General features: G+C 33.4%; 1 long non-coding RNA gene across 1 annotated transcript in view; it reads right to left on the reverse strand.

The window, feature by feature from the left end:
• Positions 1-420: 420 nt before the first annotated feature.
• LOC134529933 (uncharacterized) overlaps positions 421-21,936 on the reverse strand; it is a 139,458-nt gene continuing 117,942 nt past the window's right edge. The window contains exons 2-3 of the long non-coding RNA XR_010074747.1: positions 14,670-14,793; positions 421-584 (exon numbers count right to left, since the gene is read on the reverse strand). This is a non-coding gene — a long non-coding RNA (uncharacterized LOC134529933). The remainder of the gene's footprint in view (positions 585-14,669; positions 14,794-21,936) is intronic.

Raw genomic sequence — 21,936 nt, forward strand, 5'->3', positions numbered from 1 at the left:
GCTAGACACGATTTGATAATTTTTGATTTGACGATATTCTATTGGCTCTGATTTCTCTAGAAATACAATAGTCTAGGTCAATTTCAGATGCAGAAATAGAATTTTTTGTATCTAAGCCATTTGAAAATAAAATGGGAAAACGTTTAGTCTCTACATACTAATCAAAACAGCATAAATGTAATGTTTATGGAGTCTTGCCTGGAACTGAATAAATTTTTATTGACTTTTAAAAAGCATATTATTTAACACACAATTTTGTATACATAGTTCTCTTTCATCAAGTAATATGTAGTGAATGTTTAATATTTTGATTGGGTTACTAGAGATGATTGAATTTCTAAATACTTTATCTAAAACAAAAATAATTTTTACGCAATGCCTAACTTAAATAATATTTTACTGTTAATAAATTAATATTTATTATTTGTTTATAAATGTTATATGCAATGCACTAACGTTTGGTGTTTCTAACTCAAAACCTTTTTTTCTTGATTTCATTTACTAAGTGTTTGTAATTCGTTTAATCTTCTTTCTTGAATATTCATCTTTAGCGAGTCCTTTTTCTGTTGTCTCAGAAAACATTCCTGAAACAAAATGCAGAATGTTTAATGCTAAATATATAATTTTAGGAAACTAATATTTCATATGATTTTCACTTGTATAACAAAACATGAATTCATATATCTTAATGTAACACAAAGCAATTGACTCAAATTGATAAAATGTAGTTAAAATAGAATTTAACTGTCACATCCTTTATTTGTTAATGTTATTGACACTTTTTTCTAGTCCTAGAGTATGTAAGACGCAAGAACCAATAAATTATAGGAGAAAATTAAAACATTAATATTTTAATACCCAAAATTAATTTGGGCCATTTAAAAGCTACGAATTATATATAATTATTGGCGTGGTTAATTACAACTGCCTGCTAAGATAATTAATTCAATTTTTAAAGTAGTTTTGTAGTTTTTGATTTACTCGGCTACCGACTTGGTGCTTATTGGGTGCAATTATAAAGCCAAGACATCGACAAGTTTGTAGAATTTGCAATATTCCTTATGATTCAATCGCCATATAATTACCACGCCCAATTGCCAGTTGCATTTACTGCACCTTAAGTTGCATTCTGACATTGCACTTTCTATAAACAGTTTCACAGATAGTATCCACGCCGCAGAATACAGATTATCACTACAAATTCAGATATAACTAAATGTATTTACATTTTGAAAAGTAATTCGAATGTTGGATGTAAAGTATAGATGTGGCTGAATACGACATGATTGAATGATTATAAAGGTTTCCAGATTACGTGAAAATGCATCGTCACAAAACTTGAGTTAGGAAAAAGTTAAAAATGCCTTAGAGTGAATCTTTAACCTTTTTTGTAGAATTAAATCTGAAACTCCTTTCAAAATATTCTCTACTATTTTTTTACAGTGGATTTGTCTTGCAATCTGCTGCATTTTATGCAAAATAAACAACAAAAGACGAGAAATGTAACTTGTTTTTTTTTTTTAATAATTTGGGAATGCCACCAGTAAAGGAATAATTTTTCAAGTCTTATAGCACGATCATCAAAATTATACTTTGCCGTAAAGAGTTTTACATTTACATAGAGCAAATACAAAAATATGACAGGAGAGCAGTCCTCTGTTATTGGCTGGTGTCTTGCTGCGAGGATAGTTGGTTGGCATGGACTCTGAGGTGCACAGCCAATCAGAGGACTACTCACCTGTAATTTACCGCACCTGGATAGGGGATAGAAGGTATATGTATATGCTTACTGTTTTCCGGTGTCCTTTATCAGTCTGTTTGTGCCTGAGGACAGGAACATATCTCAGTTCCCGAAACGTTGCAACTGTTGTTTTAGGAAGCCTACCGTGTTCCTTTGTGCTGTCGTCGTTTTACTGTCCAGAATATATGTTTTGTAGCGCAAATGTTGCCTAAGGTGTTCGTATATGATTTCGACGTTGTGGTGTCCAAAATATCTGTTTTGTCACATCGCTGTGTTCGCCTGTGCGTCTTTGTGTTTTCGTTGTGTTGTCTGTTTAATCTGTTTATTTTGTTTGTAGTTATGTTCTCCAAGGTAGTTTTTTGTTTTTATTTACTGTACTTGTTGCTAATGTCTTGTCGTTATTAGTACACCGTGTCCGTCTGTGCAGATATACATTTTTCACTATTTCCTCCCATGGAATTTTCTATGTTGTATACATTTTTAATTTTTTTACATCACCTGATTTTGGCTTGTTTTATGTGTGTTTGGATATTTAACTTTCTTGTAGGTTATTGTTGGCGTATGTCCAAAACTGCTTCAGTACAGAGACGTTTTGCTTTTCGATTGTGGAAGGACTCTAGTTATTGTAATATTTTTAATTTTGACATGACTATTGGTAAAATATTAGATACTTAAATAAAAAATTTACACATTTATAAATCTTTTTGGTATATAAATCATTAAAAATTATTCTTTCTTGCAGAATTACAGTGGAATTCGTTAATTATTGTGGTGTTTTTATGCCAGTAAGTTAAATTTGTTAAATTTTAATAGTAAAAACCGCATAATAAATTTAGAGATCCCTGTTTGCAATTTAATAAATTACTTGCAATAGTATTTATACTAAAATACTTGAAACATTAACAAAATATTTTCGTGTCATTCTAGGACATAACGCATAATCCTGAGACGTAAAATTACAGATGTAAAAATTCGCGTATCCATTTCACGATAGAATAAAATTTAAATTATTGTACCTTTGCACTTATTCTGCTATTGGCTCAAAGTTTATCTGTATGGCCAGTGGAAAGCCATCAACCAGAGAAGTATAGAATCACAGGCTACCCCGACGAGACATCTCACAAGTCAGCAGCCAATGACAAGGTGGCAGTTTCCCGAGTTTGCAGAGGATTGTGGAAGCTAGCCCAAAGGTAATTGCGCAAGCTAATTTTTCCAGTCCTTTCGAATAACTAGCCCTTTAATAAAAATAAAGTATATATTTATTAAGTTCAATGCAATGATTTACAAATTCAACATAAAAAGGTTCAACACCTAATGGCTCTTGCGAATACGGAGGAAACTACTATAAGATCATAAACTACTACAAAACTGTTAATAATTGCATTATTCCACTACCATCTAAAACGAATTTAAAATATCAAACCTTTAAACGAATTAAATCCATAAATTTAATAGAATTTCTCGAGCTCGTGTAGTACGACTGTTATACTATTAAAAAAGTAAATTTAATATATCACTTTTATTTGTTGAGGAAGAAAGTTGGTGAGTGAGAGCCTCCAACCCAGTAAATGTCACCATGGAACTGACACTAAACTGACAACTTAACTCACACAATTAAACCAACTTAGAAATATTATATAGCCTACAAATGATTCGTTGTAAGGTATTTGTTATTATTTAGTATAATTTCATATTAGGACATTAATTTTAAACTTGAATTTTTTATAAAAACAAGAAACTGCAGAAATATACATTTACATGTGCAATATGAATATCATTACTTTTTTATTAATGTTTAATTTTTAAAGGAATTAATAAAACGGATATTGTCTAGATGTTAAATAAGATATTAGCACACTTTTTGCAACAATTGTGATGTAATTTTAATTACTTAATAGTAACATTTCCCCCATAGATAAAAATAATGCTAAATAATTTTTATGTTATTAAAATTATTTTTGTCGCTTAAATACAATCATTACATACATGTACTTTTTATTTCACCAATTCTGTAAAATATATCAGGTTGATAAATGCTTGAAAAAATTATTTTCCTACATTTAATGTAATATGGAATATTTACGATGCATCAATTTTATTATTATATAAATCTAAACTTTGTACGTTGTTTCTTAAAATAAATGAAAATAATTTGTTTGAACTGCCATCAGCCTAACAGCTGGATTATCAACTGACTATTTAAATAAATTAAAGTCAGTTTATATATGTTTGAACTAAAAATTTACATAAAATAAACTGAGGGTTATTCGCAGTTCTACATAATTCGATTTTGTGAATTCGCTTCAAAAGAAAGTAAACTCAGATCCCTGGATGAACTGTAAACAGTGTTTGTACATTGAATGTATAAGTGTTTAACTTTGTAGTGCCAAACTTTTACTAAACATAAATGGAACTATCTGATTTGTTTTATTACGTGTTCGGTTTTCTTGTAATGTTTTTTTATATTTTTACTAACGTAATATCTGATATAGACTTCCATATTTGTAAACTTATTTATTTTGTCCAGCCTCAGCTTCTTTCTAAAAAGGTTTATTTTTAATTAATCTTTCAGAGATATTTGGTACGCTTGAATGTTCTACATTGGCGTTAATATATTAATAGTTAAAATTGATAAACAATTCTAAAATTCTTATAGGAATGACTTTTTTATCTGATTATAATTGGGACATTAATATTATTTGCTACTGAATATTTAAACAAAGATTTTTTTGTTTGGATACTTTTTCATAGATTTCTAATAAAATTTCCATTTTAATACAACATTTAATCCATAGATTAATGATTTATATATATTTTGGACCACGCGGAACAAAATTTCGTTCAATAAAAATTTACATCATTAAAATAACTATAGCACAACAATGTTAAAGGTTTATTGAACGTTTATTTTTTTAATAGATTGAGCAATACACCGCCTGTACTTAATAAACCTCTCAGTACACACGACAAAATTGTTTGCTTCTGTGAGAAATAAATGTTCTCTATAAAGTTATTGTTTTTTAAATGTTTCAGTTATCAACTGTTTCGTGCATCTTCTTTTTGTTTTGATTTTCAGGAAATTTGGAATTGCGGCGTTAATAGCCAATTTAGTATACGAACCCTTGAAAACTACACGTGACGGAATCATGATTACAAATATTTGGTTCTTTTTATATCATAATTCTGACACTTTCTGGATGTTAACACATCGGATTACAAAAACAAAAATATTACACACAAATATTTCTGAAAGCCCTAGCTGAGAGATTAATTATATCATAACGTTCTGTGTGCTCTTTTAGTCGTACGTAGCTTAATTGAGAATAAGTTAATTTTCATTTCTATAAAACCCAAAATAGAGAATAACGGTGGCAACAAAATAAAACGTTACATATTAGAAAAGGCACCCAGTCAAGAAATGTTATTTCTAAGATCGCTGTTAAATTAACTCCGTTTATAACAGAAAATGCATTCATCAACTCATTCGCATTAATGCAATGTGTTTTTTTGTTGGTTTAGTAGTGCTTGGATTTCCATTTATGCACTATATATCTGAAAACACACTCGGTTCGTTGTTAACTGCAGGAAGAGATTGCAGTTAGGGATTTTTTTTTAATTCGCAGTGCCATTCCTGTGGCGCGGTTTGCGCCGTCAGAGCTGAAAGGGTTTGAAGTGAAAGGGGGGGGGGGGGGAGCTGAAAATATCGGCAGCGAAATCAAACGGCATTAATTCCGGCCGCTGTGTGACGCATGGGCGGGGAGGGGGTACGGGGGAAGGGCAGTTTGGGGTTTTATGGGGGAGGGGGTTGCATTTCGACAGTTGGCAGTCGTTCAGCTGAAACGCGCGGACCAATCAGAGCGCGAGGCGGGCGCTCGTAGGGGGTCGCAGCGACGCCTCTGCCAGGTAGCATGCGGCTGCCTAACCAGCCAGGGGTTCGAAGCGCGGGTTGCCTGCCCGTGCAGGGGCTGGCGTCGCGCTATCCGGTTAAGTACACACCGAGCTACAGCGCTAAAAGAGAGATGAAAAAGGGAATAAAAGGCTGGAAAGTTGAAACGAGAAGGGGGGGGGGGTGACCCCAACGGACAATTGGTAGGAGAGAAAGAGAGAGAGAGAGGAAATAAGTGGTGGAGAGGGGGTGGGGGAATTTCGCAGCACCATGGATGCAGGTAAACAGGTATACTGACTGCGAACAGGAGCTTTGGAAACGTGCGTTTCGCACGCTGAATCCTGCCCGCTTAACAAGCCAAGTAAATTGTATTATCGCTGTTAAATTTGGCGCAGTGCATTTCATGTTAATGAGGCTGTGGGCCGGGTTATTAAGGGGTGAGGGGGTGATTCGCTGGCGGAAATAATTGACCCTCGGCCGCGCTGAGATCGAAATGAGAGAAACATGACGCAAGCTGCGTCGCCGCCCACGGAGGTGTCAGCTCCGTCGCGCACTGACTGTCCGGCCAGAAGTAAAACACTTAGCGGCGCCGGGCCTCGTGATTAGCAATTGAAGTTCCGTGGGAGGGAGTCGACCGGGGGCGGAACACAGTCAGCGGGCAAGCGGAGCACTCCGAGATAACCCACTTGCTGCCATGTTCTGCGCTTCGTGGGCATTTCAAACACGTTATAAGAATTACAATCTTGGGTCGCTCCGGTATGAGGCAATTGTTAAAGGAGGTAGTTAGTTCCTAATGTATTTTGCTCCTAATATTTCATGTCTTGCTCATAATTTTGTATAAATTCATATCACAACCATATTGGATGGTTTATAAAAGGTTTTTTTTTCCTAAAAAGTCATTTTTTAATGATTTTTTTAAAAACTTAAAAGCAAATCTTTATGTCTGTCCTATAATGCACTAAAATGCTGAAATTATGTGGGTTAATCGATCGTATGTAGTCTTTGTGTTTAAAAACTTTATTTTTAGTACATAATTATAATATAAATAAATATTAGGTTTTCCAATGAATGAATTACACAGGTTTACGAGGTTTTGTAAACACCCAATTCATAAGAGTTATGGATTTAATACTAAAATAAAAGGTTTTAAAACTATTGTTCCATATAAACGGTTAAATCAAAACTATAAACCGGATTATATCATTATTTCAGTAAATGTTTGACTGATAAATATTTTGCCTTCAATTCATGAAAACCATTGAATAAGGATTTCTTTAGTAGAAGAAGCCTTTAATAAACGTTTATATGTGTTTTTGACGTGACAACGTCTAATAAATCGATGAACGCCGGCTGCATGCACGAAAAAGGATGACTAATTGTCCCATTACGCACATTGTCCCGTAACGATTTGTCTGGTTACGCTCATTCAATGCTTGCGCCTTATCTATCTTTCTTCCACTCGATTGGAACTACCATCGATTTGACTTTTTCGAGGCACATTAAACTTGAAACACTCCCATTCATTTCCTACTTTTCCTATCATCGTCCTATCCTTAACAGAATAACACAGATTAGAATAAGTTAAATAGTAAACATGAATAAACGTTATAGTTAAAATAATCTCGTCGTTAAAGTAATAAACATATTTGAATTAATGAGTGCAAATAAAAGTAAATTTATCAATTAAATTGTAGATTTTATTTCACTCCTTCTTTGTATCCATACAAAATAGTGATAATTCAATAAAAAATATTCAATTTTATTCATAAAAGTATGCAATCATTTCATCAATGTTTTGTTATGACGTCACGTTAAACTATCGTCCGTAAACCGACTTTACAGACAACCAATTTTTAATGATTTTTTAAATCATGGTTAAAAACACGAACTATAAGAAGCAATATAATACGTAGGGACACCTGTATTTCGCGAATACATTTCGTGTCAAGGTATTTCACAAAACACTGTAGCTTTTTCTAAGAGTCATGGCAAATTGTGAGGGTGCAGCAGTACGGTGACCACATTCTCATTGGCCCCGTCAAGAGCGGGACGACACCTCTCCCCGACCTCAGCCAATAACAACAGGAGAAAAGCTACAGTATTTTGTGAAATATCTTGACACGAAATGTATTCGCGAAATACAGGTGTCCCTAATACGTGATACCAACCACTTATGGACGATCCACTTGCACACAAATACTGCAGATATTACTTAATGTTTCAGTGAAAACTTAAGCAAACTGGCACACACCAGATTAGTGAAGAGGAATATTTTCTGCACTAAGGAAAAAATAACTGTTTTAAGAACTAAATTTTTATGTCACATACTTATTTTTAAAGTTAATACCAAGCTTATAGTGAAAGTTTTAAATTGGATCTAGGGACCATACAACTGTTTTAACGACACAAGCAAGTGAAACAAATAGAGACCTGAATATTTCGCGGATTCATTGGGTAGCAAAGTAGACTTGAAGCTCATACACATGTGTTTCACGTTGATGAATGGGTTGCAGTGTTCTTTAAACGCCCTTTTTGCCCACGAGCCTGTTATTTATAAACAAGGAGAAGAAGTGATTACCCTATAACATAACGTATAAGACGCTGAATGATACGACCTGCTCATCGACCAATGAGAACTCTAAACGGACTTTATTATATAAAGGCAAGTTGAGTCTAGCGTGAAGAGAAATTAATTGCGACTCTAGTTCATGGTTTTGAAAATATATTACGTTTTATGTACAGGTTTTTTAAGTAAACAGATAGGTTATGTCGCTGTATTTTTTTTTTTTTTTTTTAAGTTTTTCAACTGCTATCCTATCAACATTTAACATAACTGTTGTGTGGTTTTTTGCTATATATTTTTTAACTTAATATATCAAGTTAAACGCATATCCTTTTTAGCCTTAAAAGGTCTGATCTTAATCTTTCAAATAATTATTTTTATGAATTTTTCTTCTTTAAAGAATCAATACAGAAATTTTATAAAATCAAATGTTTGCTTGCGCAGGTATTTTTTGAATTAATATATTTATACGTAACCTTAATCGTTTTCTGCAACTGTACGTAAGAAAACTTTTGCTTGAATATTATTTTTTACAAACTCTTTTATTTTTTAAGACAGCTTAAAATCAATATTTCGTAAAATTGGATTTATTGTGTTTAGCAACATAGAATATAATAATTTTTTCTCTGATTACAGCTAAATAATTGGCATTTTGAGGCAACAGATAAGCGCTTTCTTTAAAAAAATTTTTTTTTGCATTCCAAATTTTTGACAGTGAGGTCATTTTATACTTCAGTAATAAAATCAACACAATTGGTCACGTATAAATTGTAAAACAGCCAATATCTCAGTGTCTGCTATTTCGGGGATGCGGGGAACCATAGAAAACCAGTCAGTATAGATGGCCCAGGATTACATTATGTGATTAAAAATACTATATTTTCATAAAAGAATGTCTCAGTTTTAAATTTTAATAGCATCAACTGTAAACGTTGTAGAGTTTTGGTTCAAGGTCACAATTAAAGAGTAATTCAAACGGTTTTTGATAAGCGCATGCGCGAGTACTGCTTCGTTGTTTTCACACGTGCAGCGCCACCTACCCAAAATGGCAACTCCTGAGCGTAAAGCGTTTCATGTTCTGCAATTTGCTAACAGTGAATCGGTAATTTCAGTTCAACTTGCGTTTATTTTCAATTATAATGGTGATCCCCGTGTGGCAAAAACATCCACCGATTGTCGAGACGACAGAGCTCTTTTTCGCTTGCCTCCACGTTCACCTAACATAACGGATTGAGATTATTTTTTTATAAAAGATCGTTTCTACGTTCCATCGCTACTTATGATTTTCCAGAGTTTAGAAACTATTCCAAAGACAGAAACTATTGAAGAGACTATTGCTTCAATTACTCCGGACGTGCTAACCAAAGCGTGGGAAGAATTGGACTTTAGGTTAGATGTGTGTTATATAACTAAAGGTGCATATATTGAAATTTTTTAAGAAAAACTAGGTTAGTTTACCTTTAGTTTGATGCATGATTTGTACAGTATCCTAATCAAGTATACCTCCATCGAATATTATAACACACTGAATCTCCTACACGTAGAGAGCTGCAAAATTTGTGTTATCATTAGGAGGCACTCAAAGATGGATACAATTATTTATTTGAAAAAAAATTCATGGGTCTTCCTTTGACACTCACTTTATTACAATAATCAAATAATACAATAACGACAATCTATGTGGCTCAATTATATGTGTTCCCGAGAGAAGGTATTGGCAGCAGCTTGTGGACCTGTCTAGTACCTTCGCGATATTTCTGCCATTGGTTCACAATTCTCGTGGAGGACTCTGGACCACGAGAGATCGTCAACCAAAGAAGCATCGAATCACAGGGCTGTCCAGTCGAGACATTCCATAAGTCAGCAGCCAATGAGTACGTGACATTTTCCCGATTAATTAGAGGATTGTGTAAGCTATTTTAGATGGCATTAAAACTTCTAATTTTTATCGTTCCTAGTTAAAAGAATTAATACTTATTCGTGGATTCTAGCTTCAATGAAATAGAAAACCAAACATCTTTGTTTATTTTATAATTTTGTCAGATTAAATCAATTTTTCGCTATGACAAGATATACCAAAAATGGCACTGCATCTTTCAAAAGCCTTTTTAAAACTTAACAAATTAATTAATGTGTTTTCTTAATTTTGTAACTATATTTTATTTATACGCCTGTTAGACCATCCTTCTGTCCGTGACTATGCGTTAAGCAATTTACGTTATATTTAGTTAAAGTTTCCCAGCATTTTAATTTTAAGATATTTGATTTATATTTTAAATTTTGAATCACAAATTTATTTTTAAACATCCCTTGAATAAATTTTGAACATTTTCTTTACATAATAAGAATTTATGCTTTATGCAGTATAAAATGTTTCATTTTTAATAGTCTATATAAAAACGTATAAACATGGCTGAACGAACAAATTTTCGGTACTAAGCGAATATATATCATTTTAATAAATGATTGGTTTCTGGTTCAAATGCTGCTTCTGCGACACATGTAACTTTAAAAACCCTTGTATGGAATATTATTTAAACTTTTATGTATGCTGATTTAGTTAAATTTGGAATTAAAGAAAGGTATTTTTATCTTTTACAAAGATTTTTTTAAAGTCGCCATTTTTTAATTTTAACTCAGCAATTAAAATACTGACTACTCTAAATATTATAAAAAAATTTTGTTAATGCTTATCACACGTGAGCTGCAAATGCTTGTTTACTACAATTTGGGAGACAACTGTGGCTTGTTCAGTTGAAACAATTTTTTTTTTATTTCCCACAATTTCCCCCTTCTTTTAAAATGTCAAATTTAATAGTATAGCGACCTGTTTCCAGAATGATTTATTAGTGATACAACTAATAATTATATATAATCGGAAAGAAAAAAAAATATTCAGTACACAATAATGTGAACTCCTTCTGATAAATACAATTCAAACAAATAAATCATTCAATATTTTTTTCTTATTTTATAATAAAATAATTTAAAAGTTTTAACATAAGAATTAAAATTAGGCTCGAAATATTCATAATTAATAATTTTGTGTAAAACCATTTTTTTGTTAATAATTCAATTTGGAATTTTTTGAAAGATATTAAGCTCAATATATTTAATAAATTTCAATGAAATTTCGTACAAAAAATATATTTATTTCACTAAAATATTTTGTTGTACGTGATATTGGGTTGACATTCAATCACGCTTTTTATTTTAAATGATAAAACAGTAATATTCGTAAACATTGTTCAAGTCAACATAAAAATTATATTGACGCAATGCTTTTACTCAAGAAATAAATAAATATGTAAATTTGTACCAGTTTTAATTGAATTATTTGAAAACAATTATTGTTATAAAATATAAGGATGTTTTCAAAGAATTTAAAATCTGAAAATCATTCACAATCTTTAAATAATAAAACAAAAGTGATGATTTTGAAGTATTTAGGATTCTGGATTTGTTTCTAAATAATATGTTTTATAACTTTAAATAACTCCATTTCCCTGCGGAGAGTAGAGAATAAAAATTCATACTAAATTTTAAATCACGCATCCACAAGCTTAACATACACAATAGTTAGAGTCCCGGAAATATCGCGGATTCCTCTGGCCTCAGGATAGAATTCAAAGTTATAGGTGTGCTCGACCCATGTTTACTTTCCCATTGGTTGATTTCTTAGCGAGAACACTTTTATCCTTGTTATTTGGCACTACCTGATTCGTTTACTTCACTCCTAGCTGGACATCGTTGGCTCACGGTCGTAGAGGGGCGTGTCCAGATAACTGCGGTTCAATCATGAACACAGTGCGACAGTGTGGAGGTTTGCATTCTAGCTTGCGACTAAATGAATGCGCGAAATTTCCGTGGCTCTTACAATAGTATTCTCCAGTTAGCTTATAAGAATATATTTTTTAAATTGCTACTGTCGCAAAATTATGATTTCTAGTTAATAAATATATTTTTTTCAAATTGTATTAATGTTTCTAAATAAAATACATAACATTTAAATTTTATCATTTTCCTGGGAAGTACCGTAAGTTAGTTTTATATGTCAACATTACTTTATAACAAATATTATTAAATATTTCGTAAATTAATTGTTTTGAAAACATTCCAGAAATAGTATCTAAGGGAAGTGTCCGTTAATTGTCTTTTTATAGAGATTAAAAATTTTCCTATACGTAGAGACGGGAAACATTCACGGGTTTATTTCGTGTTATGCTAAAATTCAAATAATTATACCTTAGTGCCGCTTCTGTCATTGGTTCACTGTTAATCTGGAGGACTGAGGGCCAATTAGAGACCCTCACTCATAGAAGTGTCGAATCACAGGCCACCCAGTCGAGACGACTCACAAATCAGCAGTCAATGAACAGTTGGCATTTGCTCGAGTGTGTAGAGGATTTTGGAGTCTATCCTGGAGGTCATTGAACCCGCGAATTTTCCGGGTCTTTACCTATACGTTCAAGAACCAAACAGCTTTTCAGAGTCATAAAATCAAAGATATAAAATATGTATTTTTATATTTAAAAAATTCTTGCATACTAGGAAAACCAAAACAACGTGGTATTGATACAATACTCCTAACTTCAAAGGTTAAAATTCATCTAAATATTTAAACGTTGCAAAAAAAAGATTAATTTATCTCTATATCTACATATATTTTTTGCAAGGGCGTAAACAGGAAGGGGCTGGTAAGCCCATCTTAGAAATTGGAAAGTTTTTTTTAAAGGGAAGTAGGTATAGTTAGAGATTTTTAAGTAGTCTTCACAAACAATTTTTAATTATTTTTTATTAAATTGTTTCATAAAAGCGGCTGAGTTCCGAAAAATGTCCCCTCAACCTCCTTGTCTTTTTGAGTTGGATACGTCATAGCTAGAGACCCGTGAATTTCGCGGATTCATTTCGTGTTATGCTAACATTCAAATAATTATACCTTAGAGCTGCTTCTGTCATTGGTTCTCTGTTAATCTGGAGGACTGAGGGCCAATTAGAGACCCTCACTCATAGAAATGTCGAATCGCAAGCCACCCAGTCGAGACGACTCACAAGTCAACAGCCAATGAACAGTTGGCATTTGCCCGAGTGTGTAGAGGATATTGTAGTCTATCCTGGAGGTCATTGAATCCGCGAAATTCACGGGTCTCTATCATAACCATTCCTTGTGACAGCTTAAAGTGTAAGTAAAAAATATGTAAGCAGACAATTTCGCGTTTAGCTCTTGTGTTTTTTTTTAATCTTATTTTATGTTCGTAACTGAGATAAAGTATTTATTTCGTATATATTTTGATCTATAATTAATTATTTATATTAATTTTAAAATTTATTTTAACAGTATTCTGTAGTTTAATGTTTAAAGAAAAGTTTGCCAGGTTTATTGAGTCTACGGGAAAAACTGCGTTGATGGGAATCATTTTAATGTGCTACTGCAAGACGCTGTTCATCAAGAACTTAACTGCACGTTTTCGGCGATACACAAAAAATTAGCTTCGAACACATTTTTCCGAGGTTATTTCCTTTATTTAGTGGAATATAAATGCAAAAAATACTGAACCTAGGAGCAAAGTATTACATTTTCTAAGATATCTCCCTCTTGGCCAGGAAGCGAAACTGAGACCTTGGAATAGATAAGATAGCCAACCTTCCAATTCATTATTTCCATTTATTTTAAAATGCTCAGCTCTTTCGTCATTTTCGCCACCAACGAACCAACCATACCCGTTCATGAAAATGGTTCTTGACATTTCTTTTCTTCAAAATATTGTCACGAATAGAAACGAATGAATTTCACACCCATTCCTTAAGCGGGACATGAACCCAGAAGCCCTCGTTCAAAGCCTGTTCAAATCAAACTGCGCTACGGAGGTCGGCTTGCCATTGAGACAAGACGTCGTACTATTTACCATATAATTTACCTTATTCTCAAAATAATTTAACCAATTCTGGCTACCTAAAAATATTTTAACTTATATAACCTTGCAGTCTGTCAGACATAACCCCAAAACTTTTGTTTTACCAAACCCTCAAATACATATTTGTTATGAATTACCCTAGTCGTCTCTATCACTAGATACAAAAAAAATCTCTGGCGCATCTTTTTTCGGTTACCACTTCTCCATGTTTTGCTTTCATAAAGAGCTTTGCTCTAAATAACTACATTTGAATTTATTTTTTTAATGTATCTCAAATGTTAATAACTTTAGTATAGTAATATATTTGTAATTTGTGTTTTATGCTCCTTATATACACCTTGATCTATAACACGTCCAGCAAGAATATGAACAAATATACGGAAATACATTTACGGAAAACGAAAGCTCAAGTAAGGTTTTAAGTACATACGTTTGTGTAAACAACTTAACTTCGCATTAAAATTAAGGAAATATTATACTTCAAGGCATCAGCTTCATGAATTTATAGCTTATTTTATATTTATTTTTAAATTATTTCTGGCACGTTTTTAACTATGAACTCACGTTACACATCAGATTCAGCCGTGTCTGACTTGCGGTGTTTTATTTCGTTTCGTTAAACACCTGGGTCACCATCTTCAGTTCAGTCAAGCTGGGTAGGTGGTTGAACACTTGTGCTCAGAAGTATCTGAAAACAAACAAAAAAAAATCTTAATTCGTAGCCCTACTGCGAAAAGATTCGATATCTATCATCATTTGAATGAGTGATTTTAATTATAAAATGTATAAATATTTGTGTGTTGTTACGCATGCTTAGCTGTGACTTTTTCAGTTTTTTGTTGGCTAATCATAGTCACATTAAACCTAAATACGTCACAGCTCTTTAATCAACATAAAATTATAAGTAATTTATAAAGCAAAGTTTTGATACTATCTTTAAAACAACGGAAAATAATAGGTATTTATCTAATATTGTCTCTTCTGTAATAAAAAAATAACATAAAAAACTTTAAGACTGCTTACATCTGTATTGCGCCGAAAAATCGTGCTTTTTGTTAGAGTATCACACTTTGATAATAGTTTTGCACAAATAGTGTAATTGTTCGCTGTGGTTAGTGAACAGTGTTTTTTCATGCTTTGTTTTCAGTTAGGTAATAAAGGTTATGCAAATACTCACTTAAAACAATGAAAAGCTTAGCTAACTATTTAAATGATAAAAATGCTATCTGCTGGATGGTTTGTCATAATTTAATTGAAACATAATATTGTAGGTACATAAATAGGCATGTTCGTCGGTTCAATAAATTTTTGTATATTATTCGTGAATTCGTTATGTCACGACAAATTATGTTGATTACTATTCGACAATTATTTTATTTCTTTCGTAAACATGTAAGTATCTAGAATAGTATTTGTTTTGTCTGAGAATTATGCGGATGTGATTTCTGGATTGTGGTCAATGGATTCTCCAGGACAATAAGAAAAAGCTGTAATGTTTAAAGAAATACTTTGATACGATGTGTTTTTTAGAAGTACAGGTGTCCCTTTTTGTAACGCTAACAAATAGTTGGCGATGACTCTGATCATTTAATATATTTGGTTTAAGCAAACATTTTCAAGGTTTCCTTCTTAAATATTTATAAGATCGTCATTAAATGTTCTTAATATGAAGGGTTCGAAAAAATATTATGAGTTTTGCTCAAAAATATTTTACCATTTGAAAAATGTTGTTTGTGGCAAAATTCTTAAATAGCATGCCTATTTAAAGTTTTCAATTAATTTTTATAGGTATTTATTTTAGTGTTATTACTTCAAACGACTTACCGTAAAACAAATTCACATAAAAAAGACCAACATATGTTTAGCATTGTTTTTTTCAAATTAAAATTAATATTTTTTCTTCAGATAACTGAATTAGGCTAAGATTACTTTTTTTGTGTAAATCGTCCCTTTCTTTGTAAAATAAATTATCGCTGTAAGAGATATTTCACAAATATAGTGATCTTTGTTGTATAATAATGACATGAATTTCCATAACGAACAGTTATTTCAAAATTGGGTTTTAATTATTTTAAAACTTATGACGTTTACTTTAGAAAAACAATTTAAAAAATTAAAAAAATTATATATTTGAACATTTATCGCTTTAGCGATAATCGTACAAAACGTGTAGAAAATAACTGCAAGCACAATATGTTACGGAATAATTTACGTTTTGAAAACAAATTCGACCCTAAATATGTAGATTCGCGAAATTTATTTGCAGTTTATTCACAGTGTACTTCAAGAATATTTTATTCTTTTGTTTATAATTTATTAGTAAAATTGTATTTTTATAATGTTTTATAATATTCCTGGATGAAATAAATATTTTTCAGGTAACTTTCACAAAATTATAGTTGTATATATTTATGAATCAAATCAAAAAGTTTGCAAGCAAAAACCAACACATTATTTGACTGAGCTATGGTGAGTTTGTGAGTAAAATTAAATAATTTATTTAATTGATTTAACTGATAAATAAGCCATTCTTATGAGAAAAACGTTATCTATTAAATATGTTCTCACATCCTGCCTGACACCAAAATTATTATCAAAAAATAGCTATCTGTGTTGCTTAGGGTTTCAAGTGAGTATTTGAACCACCATTAGTAGGAAAAATTAAAAGAATAACGTTGCCTTTCACTTTGATTTTAGTAAAACTTTTGGCCGAAGTAAAACTTCTTTGACACACATTCATTGAATTACATATACATGGTGAGTCTGAATTCTACCGACAAATTTAAGCTCTAGGATCATCACGACAAAATAAGTTGAAAATATTTTTACGACTAATGACCTACAGTGCTTCTCAAAGCTAGTTAGTATACGTCTTTGAAGTACGAGCTGAACAACATTTTAATTGTAAATAATTAAGAAAATATTTAAGATAGAACACTGATTTTCTGTATAATGTTTAATTGAATAATGTTTCTTCAACCAATGAAAATTTTGTGGACATAGAAAAATTATTTTTTTAACATATTTCACAAATTTTAGTGGCATTTTACCACTCCAAATTATTTCGATGAAATAATTTTGCTAGAGCGACAAAATTCGTGGTGGTTGTAGACCTTCATTCATTTAAACACAGTTCAGACACTCAGTGTTCTATCTTAAATGTTTTCTCAAATATTTACAATAAAGATGTTTTTCAGCCCCAAATTCAAAGGTGATCAACAGCCTTGGAAAGCAATTTATATCATAAGTCGTTTAGAGGTTTCAACTTATTTTGTCGTGATCAAACTGCAGCTTGATTTTGTCGGTCGAATTCATACCCTCTGAGTATATCAAAGCGAACATTCCTAGAGAGAATATATAGCACTCATTTTAAGAATTCAAATCGTTGTCGGAAAACAAAACCATATGAGTTAACTTCCGTAGGTTTTGGACAACCTTATTGTGGGCTGCATTTGTTGTATGAAAAATGTTTGACCTAGATGTATGTGGTTTGTATTATGTACTCGTGTTATGGTGTCACTTATCCCCTTGTTACATTTGTCAGTAGAGTAGAAGTAGGGTTAGAAGCAGCTCCTAGGGTGCGCGCGTGTACGAGTGCCTGGTTGCTGCCACGGAGCCTGATGACTATGCGACCCGCGTGGCAGCCGAGGGAAAAAGCTGAAGAAACTCCTCGGGGAAGCGGGCTTGACTCGTACGACGCGTGGACGGGACTTCCGCCCAGCTGGTACACAAGCCCCTTGCCAGTCAGTGCCGTTCAACTGCTGCAAGACCCCGCCAGTCTCCGCCGCTCCCCGCCTGCCTGACGTCACCGCTGCCCGCCCAGGCGCGTCCACGATTAAACATGAGGAACGCGTCAGCCTTGTTTGAGACATTGAACCAATACGTTACGTGGAGTAGTACTTAGGTAAATACGCAAGAACACGCAAGGGTGATTAAAAATGCATCGTGTCGGTACGGGCGAGTGGCGTTCGCACGGGTAAGAAGCAGGCGATCGGACCAAGTGGTCAAGAAGTGACGAAGGTGTCGGAATTGTGGCAGTGAACAGACACTCCCGGTCTTCGACACGGACCGATGTTGACGTGACCCCCAGCCGAGATGAACAAGTGACGACGTGACGAGTGGTCCGGGAACTCGAGGTGTTGACCCAGGAAGGCTACGGCATCTGGGTCGAAGGAGCAGCTGCTAAGACTCGGAAACACGACCCAGGCGTCGGGGCGCCAGCTCGCTCCGACGAGGGAGCAGGAGAGCGAGTGGCAGGCCCGACCACAGCGAGTCAAGGTGGTCTGGTTTCGCTGACTCGCCCAGCGAGTGTGTCGCCGCCAGCAACGCGCGCGAGTACCGGACATCACCGGGAGAGGAGCAGAAACAACTCGTGCCTCTAAAACGAGTCTTCCTCATTTCCGTGGATCCAGCATAGGCCTGAAGCGAGTCATGAAGTTTTCCAAACTGCATGGTTCGTGGGGTTTCTTAAAAGTGATAATATAGCTCGCCAATAATAATCAATATTTAATTTTTATTTTGTTATAGCAGGTTTATCATTGAGCCAGAGTAGTAATTAAATTTTTATGGTACGTTAGTAATGGCCCCTTTAGTTTTTTATGTGTTAATATATTTTATCCAAATTGATATTTAATCTACTGTACACTCGTGTTAGTCTTATAATATTCGTGCTGTTAAAGGAGTTTATTGTGGACCAGTACTTGCCCAAAGTGTTTATGTGTTTGACTTCGAGATTGCTGCAATAAATTAATTTTTTTGAGAACTCGCACGTAGATATTAACTTTAACTGTTGATAAAGCGAGTTCAAGGAATTTTAAATTTTTGGCGCATCAGTGCCTGGCAGCCACATAATTATTCTCTCTTTATTGCAAATATGAGAGTTTTTTTAATTTTTTTTCTTATTTCAGTCGTACTTGTGTAACAGGCATGGAAGACACAGTCTTCACATCTGGCGTGCCTCCAAGGTCATCGGTCAGCTAGTAGCAAAGAACCATATTCAATGTTAAGGAACTCTCTATATAATACATGTATAATCACGATAGTTGTTTGTGTTCAGAAATAAATGTTTCTGTGCACCGAGCCTCGCACGAAATCATTTCCATTGTTTTTGGGGACACAGCCACCACCCACTACAACATATCACCTGATTTTTTTCATCTACAAGGAATAAAATTAAAATTATACCACAACAAATAACAAAAAGACACTGGAACGACAACCAAATGTAAATCCCTTACGTAAACAGTTTGCTGTTGACATCTTGTAATATAAAGTCTATACATCAATAATGCAATATACAGTGATGAAATTAAGAACCATTACATAATTTACATAAAATAATGTCCCTGATTCAATGTTGTATTATAACAGTTTAATTTTGACTATTTACAAAAATTATACATCAAACTGAAGGTAAACTAACATATTTTTTCGTACAAATTTTTAAAATATGTATCTTTGGTTATACGGTACACATCTAACCTAAAGTCCAGTTCTTCCCACACTTTGGTTAACACGTCCGGAGTAATGTAAGTAATAGACTCTTCAATTCTGTGTCTCCACTCTGGCAAATCATTAGGTAGTGGCGGAAAGTAGAAACGATCTTTTATAAAGCCCCAACGTAAAAAAAAATGGCATGGCGTTATGTCAAATTAACTTGGAGGCCAGCGAAAAAGATCTCTGTAGTCTCGACCATTACGGCCAAACTAACGGCCTATACCATTGGCGGGTTATTTTGCAACATAGGGGTCACAATAAAACGTGAAACAAAACTTACGCTACATATTCAATCTATGTAAATTGCAGAACACAAAACGCTTTACGCTCAGGAGTCATCATTTTGCGTAGGTGGCGCTGCAAGCGAGAAAACAACAAAGCAGTACTCACGCATGTGCTTATTTAAAACTGTTCAAGTTACTCTTAAATTGTAACCTAGAACGAACACTCTACAACGCATACAGTTGATACTATTAAAATTTATAACTAGGACTTTTTTTGGACATAGTGTGTCCTTTGTGTTTGACGAATTCACCTGACAAAATTGTTTCATATGGGGATCAGTATTACCATATAATTTTTTAGAGGCCTTTAGAATTCTCGTAGTTATTTTGTGAAAATCAAGATTTCAAAGTTTCGTAAACATTAATGACCTTTGACATTGGATCAATTGTTTTTTGACACGCCCTGAAGAACTAGCAGCCAATGACAAAAACCTAAAAAATAGTTGAGCAACTCATGCGCAATTCGGACATTTGCTGCAGATAAAAAAACCTTGTCGTCGGCTCTAGCATCATATTTTATTAGAGCTTAACATAAAGCTAGAACACAACGGGATTTCTGAAAGGCCTGTGGCAATTGTAGAACACGTGAATGACAGTTTCAAACTATAAATTTGGAGTACTTCTAGAAATTAATTGTATGTGCTGATAAAAAATATATGGCTCCAGTAAAAAACAAGTTTTAATTCAAGGACAAAAATAAAAGGTAAAACTAAAATTGTGGCATATATAACTGTTATTAATAGAGACATGCTCAGTTGTTATTTTCTGGCGTCAGATTAAGTAGATTCCAAAAATGTGTGCAGAATAATTCAAAAATTAAATTGCTAACTGGCTATTACCACATGTCACTTTATCTCCTGCTATCACATGATTCGGCAACATGACTGGTGCTTGCCATTGACTTCCAGGAAAGGACGCAAATTTCGCAGGTCTCATAAAATAACAAACCAACAGAAACTAAACTGCAGACCAATATTCAATACATCTACGACTGAAATGGCTTCTCTCGAGAACAGAATCCATGAAGCCAACAAGTATAGCCTACAGGTCATTCAAATCTAATTTGTAGCCCAGAAAAATACGTGAGTTTAATGTGTGATAAGGTAAAATTGAAAACAATCTATTTTTGCTGCTTCTTAGCTAGGCTCATAGTATATTTTAAAGTCTGTGAACCAATGAGAAACCTTCATTCAAAGAGGTATGTAATCCATGGTAATCCAGTTAATATATCTCATAATCATAAATAGGGACGGGAAATATTCGCGGTTTCAATGAACTCTAGGATAGACTCCACGATCCCCTACATATTCGGGCAAATGACACATGCTCATTGGCTACTGACTTGTGAGACCGGTGAAATGGGATGCTTCCAATTCGATACTTCTTTTTTTGACGGTTTTTCATTGGCTCAAAGTCCATCAGACTTGATGTAGCTCAAGCCAATCACAGAAGAATATTACGGTACACATTTTTGGATCCTAGCATAACGCGGAATATATATCTCTATCCATAAGATAAGAGCCAATAAATGTTTAACACTAACTTGAATGCGTAAGAAGACTTTGGATTCTATCCCGGAGGTGACTGAACACGAGAAATTTTTCCCCAGTCTCTATCTATGGTTTTTAATATTTTTATGTGGATCATTATGTTGCTGGTATCAATAATTGGTTACTCCCTGAACACCAATTACAGGAAATGTTTTTGATATCATTTATCTTCATATTTTTTTTCAACATAAACGGACCACTTTAATTTCGCGAGGCAACGCAAAGGTTACCAATTAAATGATATCCTCTTGCTTAATGCTGCACCGTGTGTGTTTATCCAGCGAGATACAGTATGTATATAATTGCAGCTCGGGGATTGGATGTGCGAGGGTTCAATATTGAACTTTTATTTTGTTATAAAAAATTGTTTGCTTCGACAAATATCTTCCTTAACTTGAACAAATACTAAGTTAGCCTAATATTTCTGCGTATATATATACATATATGTGTGTGTATGTGTGTTTTATTTTTAGGTATTTTAATTATTTTTCATTAAACTAG

This window comes from Bacillus rossius, chromosome 2 (genome assembly GCF_032445375.1).
Source record: "Bacillus rossius redtenbacheri isolate Brsri chromosome 2, Brsri_v3, whole genome shotgun sequence".
NCBI classification, from domain to species: Eukaryota; Metazoa; Arthropoda; class Insecta; order Phasmatodea; family Bacillidae; genus Bacillus; species Bacillus rossius.